The sequence below is a fragment of the Aulostomus chinensis genome, chromosome 4 (genome assembly GCF_037954235.1).
Source record: "Aulostomus chinensis isolate RoL2024-O1b breed Wild chromosome 4, RoL_Achi_v1.0, whole genome shotgun sequence".
Lineage (NCBI taxonomy): Eukaryota > Metazoa > Chordata > Actinopteri > Syngnathiformes > Aulostomidae > Aulostomus > Aulostomus chinensis.
Genome location: NC_141323.1, coordinates 32,327,686 through 32,347,656, shown reverse-complemented (window position 1 = coordinate 32,347,656; position 19,971 = coordinate 32,327,686). Strand labels below are relative to the sequence as shown.

The 19,971-nt window shown below is 42.3% G+C and overlaps 2 non-coding genes across 2 annotated transcripts; one reads left to right on the top strand and one right to left on the bottom strand.

The window, feature by feature from the left end:
* The first annotated feature begins 12,806 nt into the window (after positions 1 to 12,806).
* On the top strand, positions 12,807 to 12,889 carry trnal-cag (transfer RNA leucine (anticodon CAG)). Its single transcript has one exon. It is a non-coding gene; the product is annotated as a tRNA-Leu (tRNA).
* A 5,232-nt stretch (positions 12,890 to 18,121) lies between these two features.
* On the bottom strand, positions 18,122 to 18,203 carry trnas-gcu (transfer RNA serine (anticodon GCU)). Its single transcript has one exon. It is a non-coding gene; the product is annotated as a tRNA-Ser (tRNA).
* Between the last annotated feature and the right edge of the window lie 1,768 nt (positions 18,204 to 19,971).

Genomic DNA, 19,971 nt, shown 5'->3' with positions numbered 1-19,971 from the left:
CACCTCTGTAGAAGGTCCCGCCCCCACAGAGCTATAAATCCTCCCATCAGTGAAGAAAACTGAAGACGCCTCTTGGATGAGAGCAGAAGCATCTTCAAGAAACCTGAAACAGTCCACTTGGTACATTTAAATAATTCTACAATTTCTTTCAGCTTTCGTCCAAAGCCACGTGCATGTATCACATGTATATAATATATATATGTGATACTCTTTCATCTACTCATGAACCAAAAATGCAGTCTAATACCAGTAAATTTGTGCAGAAAAATGTCATTTGTGCTCCTTCTTTTATTTATTTTGTATTTTTTAATGTATTTTCTTTCAATTCACATTTTGTCCATTAACTTCATAATCACTCTTCACAGTCGCCATCTCATCACATGACTAAAGTTTGGGTTCTGTATTGGTGGTAAAATATCCTTGCATGCCCCTCACTAGTTTGCACACAGTAAAGCATATTTTACTGGTTTCAAATCTCTTAGTGTGTTCTCTCACTTAAACCAGCTGTGGCAGCTTTCATTGTGTGATTGATTTTAAAATATAAATATGGAACAGAACCATTGGAATAAGATGTCGGGACATTTGAAGGAATGTAAATCTCCTGTTGAAATGTTGCAGTGTGCAGCTGAGACTCTCTGGCAGTGGCACAAGGAGCCACAATGTCAGAACCTGGACCCTCCTGGAGGAGAACCAAAGGTGAGGGCCTTCTTGACTCCAGCTTGATGGAAATCAAGTGTCTGAGGCTGTCAGCAGCCATGAAGTTGATCTGGTTGGGCACTGGTATTTTTTCTTGCTGCAGCTCAGGAGTGATTCAGGAGAAGAGTTTCAGAACAGCCAAGGGGACTGGAATTTTAAAATTTCCCCTGGAACCAGACAAACTTGGGAGGTAAAACCTCCAATCATAGCCACTCAGATGCAGCAGCAGAAAGAAGCTGTCATCTACCCTGACAGTCAGGGCATCAAGTCAAGAAAACATCAACCATCTTGTAGTTCCAAACCTTCACCTGTCAGATTCAGCTACTTCTTATTGTGGGACTTTAAATTTGAACACAATGGAATTTGGACAAGGAGTTTTCCTTCAAGTCCAAACATCATCGTCCAGCCTCCAACCAGAGGTCCATCAGTTATCATGGGAGCCACATGTGGAGTCTGGATTCTTTTCTAGAATGTGACGGCAATGACAGTCCTGCCAAGTGACATCACTGACATGAATGGATGACTTCAGTCACATGACTGGATGATTTGAAAATTTTGTTGTGGGCCTCTGGACCTTTTTTAAATCAGTAGTTGACCACAGGTAGCTTAGCTAACTGTTAACTAATTAACTTTTAGTCCAGACAAAGAATGTGGGTTGACAGTTATTCATACAAAGTCTTTGGTTTCAGATGCAGCCTCAACTGAGACTCCAAGTTCAGAGGATGGGTTTGTTTGCTGTCAGGTTGCCACCTTTCAGAAATGAAAATAAGGGACGCCCACCACGGCTCCTGGGGGCCAGGACCACCAGGGGCCTGACTCCCATGAGGTGGGTGCCCACAGCAGTGGTGTGTTTTATTTTGTTGGTGTTTTTAGTCAAGGGGTGATCAAGAAAGCAATTCCTCCTACTTAAAGCTTGAAATGCTTTATCACCAATAAACACATTCTTTATTGTTCAACACTGAACTGCACAATGAACTTTTAAAATACAAACTCAATAAATGGAGAAGTTTATGTGACTTAAGTTCATAACACATCAGCAGGTTTCCCTCCCTTCTTTTTCCAAGTCTCCTTCTTGTTCCTCCTTGCAGCTCTGGGGAACTCTTGGTCTCTCAAAGCCCTGTTGGAAAACTCTGAACAGGACTGCTCAAAGTTGAGAGTGATCACTCCTTTGAGCTCCATGGAGCTCCTGTTCCTGCAGTCACTCCATTTCTGCTTTTCATTTTGTGTTTGTATTAAAGTTCTATTGCTGAAAAAAAGAGACTTTGTTGCCTTTTTCTTGAAGTAAATATATGAGGGTCGAAACTGACCCATAACACCATGGATGTTACAATAGTTAATAATATTAAAATGAATAATAAATCAAACCAATCCATGTCAGAGATGTGTTCTAACACCCCTCAGTAATGGTCAGCAAACACAACAACCTTTTGTTTATTTCTATGATTTTCTTGAGGTTCATTTGATCATTTTTTAAACTGAAATCGAGGGTTTACTGACTAAAAAAAGGTCCAGAGGCCCACAACAAAATATTCCAATCAATATTTCCATGGATAAGGAAGCCTAACAAGGTAACCAAGAGATGGGAAACAACTTGGATCATAGAAAATTGTTTTTAGTTTATTTTACAGCTGATTGAAGACGTGGGTCAAAACCGACCTGTTAACATCAGAGATGGGAACAGAAAGCTAACACAAGAGGAAGGTTGAAGCTATGAAAAAGGAGTTTGATAAAAATCTTGAACTGACAGTAGAAATATCCTTTTGTATGTTTACCTTTGTTGACAGAAGTCACTTTAGCTTGGCAGTGAAAAGAATCTCTGCTAGCTTGACAAATAAGTGCACAAACTGGGTTCAAGCTGGACTTTGGACACTGGTATCTGCAACAACTCCCATCAACTCCTAATCTAGCATCTCTGCTGTGCTCAAACTATTTTACAGAACATTTGACAGACCTGTGGAGCAGTGAGGACAGACATGAGTTGATCCACATGATCCACTGAAGCGCCATTTTCCCCTGCAACTGAGGTCACCAACATGAGCTGGAGTTGGGACTCTTGAACTGAACCTGGTATCACAGTGACACCTACTGCTGCAAAATGGAACAGCAACATTGAACCCAAGTACAGGATTGGAGGGAGACTGATGGTCGCTGTTTGGGTTTTTGAAGAACAAGGAGGGCGTTGGTTCAAGCTGGATTCTCAGAGACTATTTCCCTAACCTCTACATTGGAATCTACACTGTCATCCAGTCATGTGACTGAAGTCATCCAGTCATGTGACTGAAGTCATCCATTCATGTCAGTGATGTCACTTGGCAGGACTGTCATTGCCTTCACATTCTAGAAAAGAACCCAGACTCCACATTTCCTCCTATCTATTATTGTGTCCCACCCTCCTGGTCCTTACTCTGAATTCTCAGAGTTTATATCCAGTTCAGTTCTTAAAACAGATGAAGTCATGAGTGTAGATTAATTTCCTTTTCTCCACTGATTATATGTCAAGGTTTGTGTGTGGGGGTGGAGCCTATCCCAGCAGCCTTCGGACATGAGGCGGGGTTCATCCTGGACAGGTCACCAGTCCATCACAGGGCCAACACATAGAGACAGACAACCATTCACACTCACAGCCACACCTACAGTCAATTTAGAGTATCAATCAGCCTTGTCCCCTCTTGATGTCTTTGGACTGTGGGAGGAAGCTGGAGTACCAGAGAGAACCCACACAGACACAGGGAGAACATGCAGACTCCACACAGCTGGGGCTCAAATCTGGAACCTTCTTGCTGTGAGGCCACAGTGCTGACCACTGCACCATTGTGTCCCCTGAAAATGCCACCAGATCGTTTGGATTTTCTATAAAATCAAGTACACATGAACATGAAGAGGTTTTCACAGGGCTGGTGGTGCAATGGATAGCATGACTGACTACTGTCAGAAGATTCTAGCTTCAACTCCTGGCTCGCTCACTTAAAATTTTATACTTAGAAGCTTTCACACCTGAAGTGTGAACCACTGCTAAAAGTCCCTGAAATCCTCCAAGGTTTCCTCCTTGTCTGCTGTAAACATGAACACATGCATGGATCCTGCTACCTCTCACATGTTAAGCTGGCACTTGACAGTGACAGCAGGAGAACAAAAAATCCCAGTGTGTCATCAACATTTCCTGTAAACTAAATGACAGAAGCCAGTGGTGGCTGGTGAAAAAAATTCTTTGTGGGGCTGGTGTGCCAAAAACACTTCCGTGCCTAGTCTAGTATAATCTTTCAAAAAGAGCAGCCGGACAATTATTCAATGTTTTAAAATAGTATTTACTTTCCTTCTTAAAATCGACAGTTTCAAAGACAAAAAAAAACAACAACAATTTACAACTACAGTAAATTTTATGCGATCAAATATTATACAATGATGTTAACTTTACAGAAGGTGATTTGAGCTTAATCTATACAATACAAATCAACAATGTGTGTGTTTGTCTCTCTCTCTCTGTCTCTCTCTTTGTTCATCTGTGTCTGTCTCTGTCTCCTTCTCTGTGTCTCCGTCTTTGTGTCCTTTTCTCTGTGTGTCTCTATCTCTGTTTGTCTGTCTCTTAGTGTGTGTGTCTCTCTCTGTCTCTCTCTCTTTGTGTCCGTCTCTCTTTCTCTCTTCGTCTACCTGTCTCTCTCCCTCTGTCTCTCTGTCTATTTGTTTCAGTCTTTCTGGGTGTGTGTTCGAATTCAGCAGTTATTTGTACAGGAACTTTGCTCGTCTCTCTTTCTGGGAGGCAAATTTCTCAATGACCCTGGTGTTGAAACCAGGAATGTTTCGTGTCAGTTTTTTCTCAGTGGAGAGCATAGCCAGAGCGTTGAGCCGATCTTGTGCCATGGTATTTGTAAGAAAAGTTTTTATCCTCTTCAAAGTGGAGAAGCACCTCTCAGATTCTGACGTTGTCATTGGTGTGGTGATGAGGATGTTGAGCAGACTTACAGTTTCAGTGAACGTGTCTTGAAGGTTATTTTCCATCAAAACCTGATAGAGAGCCAGTGCACCACTGCAACTCTGAAACTCTTCGTTCCCGTAGATCAGAGACAGCTCTGTTTGAAGTCTGGCCTTGTCCAATGAGGGATAGGCTTCCACTGTGGTTTTCAGTGCTGAATCTGGGAACTTTCGGCTGTGCTGTGGGAACAGGTCTCCTTGCAGGAGTGTGGCGCTGACAAGATGCTTGGTGAAACTAAATCTCTCCTTGGCATGGCTCACAATGGTGTCACATACCTATGCAATGATATAATTATACAAAATAGGAATTATTGCATCTTCACTTGTCTTAATACATTGACCTGATGAGCTAGCCTATATTATGTAATAAACATACTGTAATGATTCATATCATCATAAAAGAATATACATTTAAGTCTGGACCACTGTATCATATGGCCAACATCTTATTTTGATTTTATTTAATAATGTGATTCAAATCACACTAAGAAGCAAGTTCTTACCTCCAGTGCCAAATGGTGCAGTGTGTCTTCTCCCAAGGTTCTGCGTCTCTTTGCGGGTGGCTCCTGAGCAGGTCCCCTGAACTCCTCATCCTCAGCCAGAGTAGGCACATCCTCCCTGACCCAACACATAAGTTTCATGAGTAAGTTCTAAAAACTGGTTAGGGATACATGAACAAAACCAAAGGTGGATATCATTACTGTCAGTTATATTATACAGATAAATCAATTCTTTAAATAAGGTGATATATAAGCATTTAAGTCTACATATACAGAGAAATTGAGGTTAGGCTACAAATTAATTAATTTAGCATACCTGATAGCCTGCATGTGGTCAATGAATGTCTGGGTGACTCCTGCCATGTAGACAGCATCAATGTTTCTCTTCTGCAGCTGGTTGTAAAGGATGTCCACATGTGGCATGATTTTGTGGAACAGGGCCAGTAAAAAACAAAAAGTTTCATCTTCCAGCATTCTCACATAGCCACCAGCTTCTCTCTTTGTCTGGCTATCAAACCCTTCACTGTTCCGGATAGCCTGAAAGCAATTCACCAGATCCTTCTTGTGCTCATAAACTGTGTTAACACGACTGTTGAAGTTCCAACGTGTTGATGATGCACTTGGAAGTCGGTGCGCAACCATCTCATCAAGCACTGCAGTTCTCTTGCTTGACTTAGAGAAAAGAGAAGCAAATCCCCCCATGTCAGAAAAAAAGTGACTGATCTGAGGGATGTGGGAGGTTGCTTGCTGCAGTATCAGGTTTAACTGATGGGCATAGCAGTGAACATAGTGAGCGTTTGGATAGATGTCTTGTACCTTTCGCTGCACTCCTCCTTTGGCACCCCTCATCACAGCTGCCCCATCACAGGCCTGGGCAATCAGCTTCTTTTCTTGTCCCTCAGAAAGGATGCTGTGCAGCCTCTCCAATAAGGCACTGGCTATTGCATCCGCACAGGTGTTGGGCAGTTTCAAAAATTCAAAGAACCGCTCTTGAATATTGTGGCGGTCGTCAATGTATCTCAGAACTAAGACTAACTGACACTGTGTTGAAACGTCAGTAGTTTCATCAGCCTGGATCGCTAAAAAGTCTGCCGATTTAACTTCATCCAGGATCTGTTCTCTCAAAACTGCCAGCATACAGTCCAGGAGCTCGTTCTGTACTGTCTTCGAGGTGCCTTTAAAAACGGTTGCATTTTCAAGGTGCTCCCTCAAGTCCCGATCAATGGATGCCATCAAGTCAACTGGACCTCTGAATATTCCAGCGTTGTCAGAGGAATCACTTTCGTCATGTCCCCGCAGAGCCAGTTCAAAAGCACCACAGAATTTAACAGTTAATTATCTTAGATAAGATGTTACGGTTCTTATCTACCTCATCATTGTGCTTCCTTACAGCGATGCGGTGACTGTCATCGAGCTGCGTTGCTATGCTAATCTTCCCAAGAACCGCTAGCTTCACGCAGTTTTCCATGTGAATTTTCGCTCTTTCGTGTTTCTTAATCCGCTCGGAGAGGTGCTTTAGGTCAGTGATTCCTGTCTGTGTCCATGCTGAATCACACCGGTCACTCCTGAAAGGGATGCAGGGGAAGCAAAAAAGTGCGTTGGCTGCTCCACAACCCGTCAGCCACGGCTTGCGCTGAAACCAGCTCCGGCAAAAAGTCCTGTTGTAGGATTTAGCCTTTTCCTTGGACTGCTGCTGGATGTTGATTTCAGGCTTGTCCGGTCCCAGCTCCTTAACGCGGATTTTTTCCGCCATGGTCCTCCTCGCAAAAGGGAAATTTAAAAGGGATCTCACCGAAATCAGTGGAAACTGCTGCTCTTGAACTTCGACCGTTGTTGTCATCATTTTCTCTCTCACTCACTTCTCGCGGTATTTTTTTTCGTAGGGCATCGGAAATCTGGGAATCTCACTACGCAAAAAGAATATCGCGGGCTCCTCAGCTAGCTTTAGCAATCCAAACCTTCACGCATTTTACGTTGGCGTTGGGGCGACTTTTCCAGCGCCCCTACGCCGTTAAATTTGGCGATGTTGATTGGCCAATTATTCATTATTTTTCCCTAGCAACCATACAGGATTGGCTAATTAATTGCAGGTCTGGGGCGCTTTGACGAGCGCCCCTAAAGACAAATTATACAGTCTATCAGAGTAAATTCACTATTAATTGAATGAGTCAGTTGGCGTAAATGTTGTTTAAATGACCCATATTGCATGTAGACACACACAATTAAGTAAGGCTGACATTGACGCTAAAAATTGTAAACATATGCACATATATATGTATAAATACATGTAGAGATTTTCCTCTCCACATCTGGTGGGGCGGCGCCCCAGCGCCCCCTATGAGCCAGCCGCTACTGGTGGATAATAAAAAACTTTCTCATTCAAGTTGAAACCTGCAAGAGGCAGCAGACAAGGTCAAATTAATTTGACACGTCAAACGAAACAACAACAGGGGGCATACTGCCCTCTACTGACTAAAGCTGATAATGCTACCATGAACTATCAGGAAAAGAAAAGCACAAATTCAACAAAATAATACAGGACATTCACCCCCCCCCCCCCAAAAAGAAAAAATATATTAAAAAAAATGTCCTCAAATAGTGAAGTTTCATCAAACCTTGTGTCTGTATGTTGTGATAGTATTTTATACACAAAATGAGACTAAACTCACCTCCATGTTTGATGCAGTACAGAAAAAGAACATAGTTCCCTTTATTCTCCTGCCATTAAAGTTCATAAACTAGCAAGAATGTCAGGTAGCATTAGCATTAACTTCAGCTAAAGTCTACCAGCTTCAGGTACCTTTAACAATCCCCTTACTCGCTAATTAAGGCTTTATCGTCCATCGTTGTCTTCCGCTTATTCCTTACTATGAAGGGTCGCGGGGGGGCTGGAGACTATCCCAGCATCAACGGGCGAGAGGCGGGGTTCACCCTGGACAGTTCGACAGTCCATCGCAGGGCCAACATACAGCAGTTGCTTGCAGTGTACAAGTCCCAAGACTTTCATAAAATTCATCACTGGATTCAGGACGACCCCTGCTGCTCGGCCCCGGTGGGCGGGAGGAGGCTCAGGCCCAAACAACGCTGACTGCAGCTTTAATTTAATCCTAGGTTTATGTAATACTCCGATAAATCAGTGGTATTTATTTCATGATTTTCATAGGAATAAGTTAAGAATAAAATGCCAGTTCATGGTTAAGCTAAAATTTACATAAATTAGTATTTGTTATGAAGAAGATATTAAAATGTATAAAATTTGTTTAAAATTAGTAACTTTCAAAAAAACATCATTTCATGGGGTGTGAATGTCTTTCAAAAATGTTAAAGTAATTCTATTACGTTAGGTTACGTGAGTGAGTTCATGACCTTTAGTGCTTACACTTCCGGGAGAAACGCGCGCGAGGAAGAAGGAGCATCGTGTGAATGGCATAACGTTATCGGAGTTTGGAGACTGTGTGTCGTCGGAGAGGAGTTTTTATCGGTAACGGACTGTGAACTGTAATTGACCGACGTGATCGGAGTGCGTGAGTCGGATTCTCCGCCACCGATTGTGTTTTGAGCACCAGGCAAGTCCAGTTACAGAAGCTAGCGGGAGGCTAGGCTGTCCACGCTGAAGGGAGACGCCGCTGCACGGACGGGACAGGAGCTTCGGATAGTCGCCTCGGGAGAGAGTCGTTAACGGAGGACGCGTCACTGCTGCCGACGGAGTCGGAGGATGTGCCGCTGCTGCCGAGTCACGGAGGTCTGTTGCTGCGGGCTGCTGCGAGCGGGACGGTTGCTGCCATAACGAGCGAGGGATTCATCGGCTGCGGTCCGGTATTGTTGACGTCACCGACACACGGGGGGATCTGGTAAAGGTTTCCATCATGAGCTCCAACTAAAGCAGGCCAACGAAAGTAAACATGAGTGCACTCGAAATAAAATTAGACAGTTGAAAGAGAGACAAACAATATACCCCGGGGTTCTTTTTATTTTCTATAGTCTTGTTTATTCAAGGTTTGAATGTGTTTTTCTGCAAGCCTTTAATACATTTTCTAAACTGAAATCTTGTGTTGTTTCATTGAATTTGTGTGTTGTTACTGAAGCTTTACAGCAGAGTTTAAAGGTCAAGTGTACTCCCCATAGCCTCCAGTTGAATATTTAAGAGTGAGAATCATACATTGCCCTAGATTGATATTAATTATTCCAGATGGGACTTTTACCATACAAGATATTTGAAATGAGTTAAAGTGTTCCCTGTAAGCCTAAGGTGGGTTTTAATATTGGAGCCGGTGGTAAAAGGGTTACATTTAGAAATCTAAACCCCTGCTACCATGAGCACACATGGAAATAAAGACTCAACTGACCGCTCGGTCTACTTCAGCTAGCACACTGAACAATACTGTTGTTTACTTGCTAGCTGATAAGTGAGCAGCTGATGTTTGCAATAACATTGAAATAAACTAAAAATAGAGTCAATAGCTCAAATCCTATCACCACCAAAGGAGCCACGTCTTTCACACTTCAATCTCATAGCGACTCCTCAGGATTTCTTCTTCTCTCCATTGCATTTTGTAGGAGGCTCCTGCCGGTCCACACTGCCTTCCCCCTAACAGATTCAGCTACTGAGACTAAAGTTCGTTAGTAAGCTCAATGCATAAAAGTGACGTAATATTTGTTGAAAACTAAATAGGCGTGAAGCTGTAACCTCACATGAACACTTGAAGTCTAGATTTCAGCTGCATGTGAAGAAATCAGCATAAAATCCTTGTGTTGGTGTTTAAACCTGGACTACCAGAACCAGGCTAAGAGGTGTTTGTCTGTTAGCTGTGAAGCAAACTGAAACATGAAGGCTTTGAGGCTTTGTTCTCAACACAAAGAAAGATTCAATGCTCAAACTGCCAACTCTGTAAAAAAAAAAAAAAAATTTTTTTTTACAAATTTCAGTTTATTTCTTCATGAAGATCTTAATGAGGCAATCAGCACCAGAGCACTAAAGTTAAAATTAGTAACACTGTCACTAACGATGGATTTATTTGACCCGATGTAGTTTTCCTGATCAAATATAGTTTTCATCAAAATATAGTATTTTTTTTATAATTAATTATTTCCCAATATGCAACGTCACATAAATGAAAAAATGGAGGACCCTATAAAATGACCTGACGTCAGTGTTCAAGGGTGAAGTCATTTTTGGAATGAAGAAGAGTTCATCCAGCTTTTTTTGCCTCGTGTCTCTGAACCAGCTCATTTGTTGTGTCCACGCAGAGAGAGAGAGAGGATAAATGTGATCGTGGAGAAGTCCTTTTGTTCTTCAACTGGTCCAACTTGATGGTGAGTCTCCTTTTATCAAGGATTACTGAATGCTTGTGTTATTCATGGCATTGTTAACACTTTATAAACCCTTCATTCAGAGCTGTAAAGAACCTTTAACCTCATATCCCAGACATCAAAGTGGGCCACTAACTGGTGAGATGAAGCTATGCTATGCTGCTACATTCTGAAGAGGTAAAGTAGCAGGTTCTGAGAGTGATGGCTAACCTGGATGTGTTCATCTCCTACTTTAATATCAGCGTCCCAACTTGGAGCTCTGACCACCTCCAGCTTTTTGTTCCTGTTTCTGCTTCAGTCAACAGGGAACTCAAACCTGGAATAGAATCATCAACAACAATGGAATAGAAAACAGAGGAAGACAAAATATCATAAACTTACAAAGCTGAGAAATGTTAATGAAGAATAAATGCACACATTATGATTGAGGCCAGAAAGTAAAACTCCACACCAAATGTATTTTGTCATGTAGGGATAATGAACTTGAATGTGTTGAAATAGCAGATAAATGAATCCACTATCACAAGATGGCGTCACAGATCCTGATGCTCTGTGCAGGAAACACCAAGCAAAACATGACTAAAAAGCTCCTGTTGTTCCCTCCATGAAAAACTGTGGCACTGATGAGAAGAAGGATCCCAGCGTCCTCTGAGGATCCATCGCCGCACCATTCGGTAGAAGGATGATAGGGTCGGCACCAGGAGAAACCCTTGTGTCTGCGATGCAGGGAAGATGGAGCACTGAAGAGGCCACATTGTGGCGTCTTAAGAGGACATTTGGTGGAGCCTGAGACAGCAAACATCATGCCGCCCTTCATCAGAAGAACCACAGCACCAGAAGAAAGAATCCTGGCAGTGACGACAGGGAGGATCAGGGTGTCCTCCTCACCACCACTTTTAAACCTTCAAATGAACTTTCAAAAGCTTCAGAGTGGAGAATGATTTTTTTCAACCTTTTTTTTTTGTTTTTCCTTTAATTCTCATTTGTGCGATTGTCTGATTCATTAGAAATAAACACTGTCTGCTGGGTTTAAATTGACTGTGATTGTCTTTTTGCATGCAAGTTGAAAGTTATGCCAATAAAAACCACAAGTATTTGAAGACCAAAGGAAGAACCCCCAAAGTCAGGACCCTGAGATCAAAGTGAGCGCTCTGATCTCAGAGGTTTGGGATATTTCACATCCCATGGCCCTTCAAATAAGAGCCCTGTGTCACTGTCTAAAAGTTTTAAACCGTATTTGTTTGTGAAAATTAAAACCAGACGACCACTGTGGTCCTTTTTACATGGTAAGTAAAGCCCAGATGCCATGGTGGACCTGTTAGCACCCTGGACTTTGAATCCAGTGACCTGAGTCCAAGTCTCAGTTCCAGCAGGTTTCCTGCAGCCTTCAGAAGAGCTGCTATGTTTCTCTGTAGATAACTAAGTGATGCTCTCAGCAGGTTGAGGGCACCACCAACAAGTGAGGTTATGAACCTCTGACTTGTAGGAAGAAGGTAGGAGATCTCCAACAGGATCCTTCTTTCCTCTGTCCTCCTTGGATCTCATGGATCATCACAGTCAAGTGGAGACCCAAGCTCCTGGATGGATGTGGCACTCAGGAATTGCTGAGTTTTCCAGTGGATTTTGTTCCACCCATGGTTCAGGAGCAGGATTCCTCCTGGTTAACCTTGTATCTGTGGACCCCAACTGTGTGGTTTTGGAGAATTTTTCATGTCATGTCAAGAAATCAGGCTGGTGGGTTTTTCAATGAGAGAAATTCTGGTAACTTAATTATGTGGCATGTTTGTTGAAGCAGTAATTAACTGATAAATTAAGGAAGGCCTGGCCAGTCTTTGCTCACAGGTCATACGATGTAGTAAGAAGGTCCTGAATAAATCTGGAGTTCCATGATTTCCTTGTGGTTCATGTTCCTTTTGGCAATGTAGTCTGGAACAAGAGCAAGATGAACCTCCAAATAGCAACAGTTTGGATTGCAGGTGATGTCAAGTTGTATTTTGAGGAAACTCCTCCTTGTGTTTGGCTCCATGGTGAAATGGTGAGCACTCTGGACTCTGAATCAGTGATCAGAGTTCAAGTCTCAGGGGGACCTTCCTGTCTGGAATGTGTCCCATGGAACAAACTGATAAAGAGATATTATGAGGTTCTAATGATCTGGTTCATTTCTTGCCCCTTAGAAAAATTAAATTCATTTCTTACTGCCATGAACACAGACTGTGTGTTTAATGTTAACAATAAATGCAACAACTCAGGAGCCAGTTGCTCGTGTGGAAAAGTTCTACTTTGTCAATGAATTAATTCATTTCATATTGCAGTCTGCAACTTTAAGTTTCTGTCAGGATGGCCGAGCGGTCTAAGGCGCTGCGTTCAGGTCGCAGTCTCTCCTGGAGGCGTGGGTTCAAATCCCACTTCTGACAAAGGATGTTTTCTCCACATTCCTATGCATCCACAATGGAAACTTCCAAACCAAGTTGAAGCTGCTCTCCACTGATGGGAGTGAGTGGTCGTCTGCCAAAGTGGGTTGAACTGGCAGCAGAGGAGGCAAACGAGTTTCCCTGTGACGTTCCAACATTGGCCTGGTTTCCTCCAACATGGAGCAGCCACCAAAATCTAACTACAAATGTTGGATCAAAGTCTACAGAAGAAATGCATTTTCTTTCAATTCACATTTTGTCCATTAACTTCATAATCAGAGTCGCCATCTCATCACATGACTGAAGTTTGGGTTCTGTATTGGTGGTAAAATATCCTTCCATGCCCCTCACTAGTTTGCACACAGAAAAGCATATTTTACTGGTTTCAAATCTCTTAGTGTGTTCTCTCTCTTAAACCAGCTGTGGCAGCTTTCATTGTGTGATTGATTTTAAAATATAAATATGGAACAGAACCATTGGAATAGGATTTTAGGACATTTGAAGGAATGTAAATCTCCTGTTGAAATGTTGCAGTGTGCAGCTGAGGCTCTCTGGCAGTGGCACAAGGAGCCAAACTTGGCAGAACCTGGACCCTCCTGGAGGAGAACCACAGGTGAGGGCCTTCTTGGCTCCAGATTGATGGAAATCAAGTGTCTGAGGCTGTTAGCAGCCATGAAGTTGATCTGGTTGGGCACTGGTATTTTTTCTTGCTGCAGCTCAGGAGTGATTCAGGAGAAGAGTTTCAGAACAGCCAAGGTTGGGGACTGGAATTTTCAAATTTCCCCTGGAACCAGACAACCTTGGGAGGTAAAACCTCACATCATAGCCACTCAGATGCAGCAGCAGAAAGAAGCTGTCATCTACCCTGACAGTCAGAGCATCAAGTCAAGAAAACATCAACCATCTTGGAGTTCCAAACCTTCACCTGTCAGATTCAGCTACTTCTTATTGTGGGACTTGAAATTTGAACACAATGGAATTTGGAGAAGGAGTTTTCCTTCAAGTCCAAACATCATCGTTCAGCCTCCAACCAGAGGTCCATCTGTTATCATGGGAGCCACATGTGGAGTCTGGATTCTTTTCTAGAATGTGACGGCAATGACAGTCCTGCCAAGTGACATCACTGACATGAATGGATGACTTCAGTCACATGACTGGATGACTTCAGTCACATGACTGGATGACAGTGTAGATGCCAATGTAGAGGTTGGGGAAATAGTCTCTGAGAATCCAGCTTGAACCAACACCCTCCTTGTTCTTCAAAAACCCAAACAGCGACCATCAGTCTCCATCCAATCCTGTACTTGGGTTCAATGTTGCTGTTCCATTTAGCAGCAGTAGGTGTCGCTGTGATACCAGGTTCAGTTCAAGAGTCCCAACTCCAGCTCATGTTGGTGACCTCAGTGGCAGGGGAAAATGGCGCTTCAGTGGATCATGTGGATCAACTCATGTCTGTCCTCACTGCTCCACAGGTCTGTCAAATGTTCTGTAAAATAGTTTGAGCACAGCAGAGATGCTAGATTAGGAGTTGATGGGAGTTGTTGCAGATACCAGTGTCCAAAGTCCAGCTTGAACCCAGTTTGTGCACTTATTTGTCAAGCTAGCAGACATTCTTTTTGACAAGAATTTTTCCTTTTGTTTTAGTTATCGTCAGTCATCGAAGACTGGATTCAGTTAAATTCCCATCTTAGCCTTTTAGTTTAGAACAGTTTTAGTTTAAATTTAGTCTTTTGTCTTAAGTTTTAGTCTCATTTTAGTCTGAAGCAATGTTTTATTTTCCTGAGATGTTGCAAAGGGATATGTGATGTTCTATAAACCTCCATACAAAGCAAACATGAAACTGTCATTTAAACTGAGATTGAAGCACATTGCTCTTGTCAATAAGGATCATGATCATAATAATGAAACGTCAGAAGCCTGTTAGAAAAAGTGCAAGTTCTTGTTTCTGTATTTGACTGACAAGCCACAAGAGTAAAGCTCCAGCTGCGGGATGGCGGGCCTTCAGGTGTCTTTTCAAACTGGTCGTGTTTTTTCCACTAATCTAAGATCCACAACGCTCCCCATCCTTGTCAGGAACAACACACTCCGTCTTCTGTTCAGCAGGATGATAACAGAAATGCGTCCATAAATCCGCTCGTCTTTTTCTTCCAACTTTCCACGCTGCCGCCACAGGTGAAGGTCTGCTGCTCGTCTACACAGCGTCTCTGCAACGTGCACTGACACACCGCGGAGGGCGGGGCGAGTGTGGGGTCAGGGCTGCCAATCAAAAAGTCAGACTGAGAGGTCAAATTTGTTTTGAGATGATTAATTGGTTCAAAAGAAAAGAAATCAAGGCATTAAGGATGGTTGTAACCCTGAGAGTCCGGCCGGCCGCCGTCATCCTTTTCATCACGTTTTTACTCGTCAGCTTATAGTGAACAGCGATTTTGTTTTAATTTTCGTTGTCAGTACTTATTAGTATAGTATAGTATTTAAGTTAAATAAAGTGTAGTCAATGAAAAATTTTCCTTTCAAAATTAACACTGCTGCCAAGCTAAAGTGACTTCTGTCAACAAAGGTAAACACACAAAAGGATATTTCTACTGTCAGTTCAAGATTTTTATCAAACTCCTTTTTCATAGCTTCAACCTTCCTCTTGTGTTAGCTTTCTGTTCCCATCTCTTATGTTAACAGGTCAGTTTTGACCCACGTCTTCAATCAGCTGTCAAATAAACTAAAACAATTTTCTATCATCCAAGTTGTTTCCCATCTCTTGGTTTCCTTGTTAGGCTTCCTTATCATGGAAATATTGATTTGAATATTTTGTTGTGGGCCTCTGGACCTTTTTTTAGTCAGTAAACCCTCGATTTCAGTTAAAAAATGATCAAATGAACCTCAAGAAAATCATAGAAATAAACAAAAGGTTGTTGTGTTTCCTGACCATTACTGAGGGGTGTTAGAACACATCTCTGACATGGATTGGTTTGATTTATTCTTCATTTTAATATTATTAACTATTGTAACATCCATGGTGTTATGGGTCAGTTTAGACCCTCATATATTTACTTCAAGAAAAAGGCAAAAAAGTCTCTTTTTTTTCAGCAATAGAACTTTAATACAAACACAAAATGAAAAGCAGAAATGGAGTGACTGCAGGAACAGGAGCTCCATGGAGCTCAAAGGAGTGATCACTCTCAACTTTGAGCAGTCCTGTTCAGAGTTTTCCAACAGGGCTTTGAGAGACCAAGAGTTCCCCAGAGCTGCAAGGAGGAACAAGAAGGAGACTTGGAAAAAGAAGGGAGGGAAACCTGCTGATGTGTTATGAACTTAAGTCACATAAAGTTCTCCATTTATTGAGTTTGTATTTTAAAACTTAATTGTGCAGTTCAGTGTTGAACAATAAAGAATGTGTTTATTGGTGATAAAGCATTTCAAGCTTTAAGTAGGAGGAATTGCTTTCTTGATCACCCCTTGACTAAAAACACCTACAAAATAAAACACACCACTGCTGTGGGCACCCACCTCATGGGAGTCAGGCCCCTGGTGGTCATGGCCCCCAGGAGCCGTGGTGGGCGTCCCTGATTTTCATTTCTAAAAGGTGGCAACCTGACAGCAAACAAACCCATCCTCTGAACCAGGAGTCTCAGTTGAGGCTGCATCTGAAACCAAAGACTGTGTATGAATAACTGTCAACCCACATTCTTTGTCTGGACTAAAAGTTAATTAGTTAACAGTTAGCTAAGCTACCTGTGGTCAACTACTGATTTAAAAAAGGTCCAGAGGCCAACAACAAAATTTTCAAATCATCCAGTCATGTGACTGAAGTCATCCAGTCACGTGACTAAAGCCATCCAGTCACGTGACTGAAGCCATCCAGTCATGTGACTGAAGTCATCCAGTCATGTCAGTGATGTCACTTGGCAGGACTGTCATTGCCGTCACATTCTAGAAAAGAATCCAGACTCCACATGTGGCTCCCATGATAACTGATGGACCTCTGGTTGGAGGCTGGACGATGATGTTCTGACTTGAAGGAAAACTCCTTGTCCAAATTCCATTGTGTTCAAATTTAAAGTCCCACAATAAGAAGTAGCTGAATCTGACAGGTGAAGGTTTGGAACTACAAGATGGTTGATGTTTTCTTGACTTGATGCTCTGACTGTCAGGGTAGATGACAGCTTCTTTCTGCAGCTGCATCTGAGTGGCTATGATTGGAGGTTTTACCTCCCAAGTTTGTCTGGTTCCAGGGGAAATTTGAAAATTCCAGTCCCCAACCTTGGCTGTTCTGAAACTCTTCTCCTGAATCACTCCTGAGCTGCAGCAAGAAAAAATACCAGTGCCCAACCAGATCAACTTCATGGCTGCTAACAGCCTCAGACACTTGATTTCCATCAATCTGGAGCCAAGAAGGCCCTCACCTGTGGTTCTCCTCCAGGAGGGTCCAGGTTCTGCCATTGTGGCTCCTTGTGCCACTGCCAGAGAGTCTCAGCTGCACACTGCAACATTTCAAGAGGAGATTTACATTCCTTCAAATGTCCTGACATCTTCTTCCAATGGTTCTGTTCTATCTTTATATTTTAAAATCAATCACACAATGAAAGCTGCCACAGCTGGTTTAAGTGAGAGAACACACTAAGAGATTTGAAACCAGTAAAATATGCTTTTCTGTGTGCAAACTAGTGAGGGGCATGGAAGGATATTTTACCACCAATACAGAACCCAAACTTTCGTCATGTGATGAGATGGCGACTGTGAAGAGTGATTATGAAGTTAATGGACAAAATGTGAATTGAAAGAAAATACATTAAAAAATACTAAATAAACAAATAAATAAAAGAAGGAGCACAAATGACATTTTTCTGCACAAATTTACTGGTATTAGACTGCATTTTTGGTTCATGAGTAGATGAAAGAGTATCACATATATATTATATACATGTGATACATGCACGTGGCTTTGGACGAAAGCTGAAAGAAATTGTAGAATTATTTAAATGTACCAAGTGGACTGTTTCAGGTTTCTTGAAGATGCTTCTGCTCTCATCCAAGAGGCGTCTTCAGTTTTCTTCACTGATGGGAGGATTTATAGCTCTGTGGGGGCGGGACCTTCTACAGAGGTGATTGACACATGTGAGCTCTGGGTGTCTGAGTTGTTTTGGTCAGGTTGTGAAAGGGAAGTTGACTCAACTGGTATCTGTGTCAGTTAAAAGCCTCACAGTAATTCCATAATGTTGGAGTAGAAACCAGAGTCGCTCACGACGAGGATGGGATTCAAACCCACGCGTGCAGAGCACAATGGATTAGCAGTCCATCGCCTTAACCACTCGGCCACCTCGTCTGCTGACAGCAACCCTGAGCTTTTAAACACCTGAACTCTTTGGAGCCTATTTGTCAGAAATGGACCCAGCAGGAGCCACTGAACACAACGCTGACATAATCAGGCTTCTTCCCAGCAGCATCGTGCTACAGAAGGCAGAATACAGACCATCGATACATCATCAGAGTGAACACCAGCTGATGTTTACAAGTTTAACTCACCTTTTACTACAAAATGACATCCAAGCTCAGATTCTCTTGTCCTGACTGAACAAGTAAATGTTTAAGAAGATGAGACTACCAGACTTTTTCATCCAAGGAAACAAGCATCCTATCACTGTCCTATGCAGAGTTTCTTTAAAAAAAAAAGTGAGACAACCTCAAGATTTTCTGTTTCCTCTTGTTGGATTTTGCCACAGAGAATCAGAGACAATCAAAAGCTTGTTGGACTTTAACGTTGGAGGACTGAACAAGTCATGACATCATCAGTTTTACCTTCACAGGTGCTTCATTTACTTTACTTTCAATTTTACAGAGGTAGAACCTGAAATCAAAGCTGTCCATCAAAAGAAGTGAAAGCTTCCCAGGCTGTGATGTTCTTGTCTACAAACTGTCTTGTATGGAGCTTCAATCTTTAATAAAAAGAATAAAAAGAAGATAACACTTGTTGTGATTTGGCGCTTTAAAAATAAAACTTACGACTTACATGGAAACTGTCTGGGGGGGGGGTGGAGCCTCCATCAGGTATGTGTTTGATGTCTGAATTCTGTCTCTGATGTCTGAATTCTTTCTTTGATCTCTGGGTTCTGAGCATTGATCTCCTACTTCAGTCTTTGATCTCTGACTGATCCTAAACTAATCAAAGGATCACATCAGCATATTGGTTCAGTCTACAGATGGTGATTTTACCTATTTGAAGCCTTATTTTGTGTTTGATGGACATTTTTATAATCATTAATGACTTTTTGACTGAACATCCTGGACAATGTGGTGCCTGATGAGGAGACAACTTGGGTACAAAGTTGAAGAGGAGGGTTTTTGGAGAGGGGATATTTTTGCAGTGTTCCAAGTCAATAATAACTGTGGCAAAATGTCATCGTTTTTCAAAATGTCCTCACGAAGATGGTTTGAAATTCTGTCTCTCCCTCATCCTCAGCTGCTGCAGCACTTTAAAGAAAACCTTTGACTCGTGGATCTAACAAAGATCAGATGTTGTCTCCTCCAGAACATCAACACTTTAACGTTGTTGGCAGGACTCCAACCTGAGCAGGGAGACCCCAATGGATTTCTAGTCCATCGCCTTCACCACTCGGCCACAACAACCACATTCACACACACATTTGTAAAAGATTCACATTTACACAATTCTTTAAAATTGTGTCACAAGCCCATTTGTGTGAGGTCCTATTTTCTCTTTTTCAGCATTCCTTTGTTTCCAGGTCTCTAATAAGTGCAGAATTACAAAGACAAGCAAGCTTGATCCATCCTGGGCAGGTGATATGAGCCATTGACCACTGGCCAGAGACCCTGGCACAGACTTTGGGGGGGTGGTGAGAGAGAGCATTTCTACAATTATATTATACATTTATAGAATTCTATAATCCTACAATTTCATTGAGCAGACGCTTTTGTCCAGAGCCACTTGCGTATTTTTTCGGTGAGTTTGGCTCCTGAGCTCAAGACAGTTGTGACTCATAAAGGACAGCTTCAAATGCAGCTGTGAAGCCTCATTGTCAGCTGGGAGGAACGACAGGTGTCTCCCTCTAGTGGCTCCTCACAGCAACACGAGC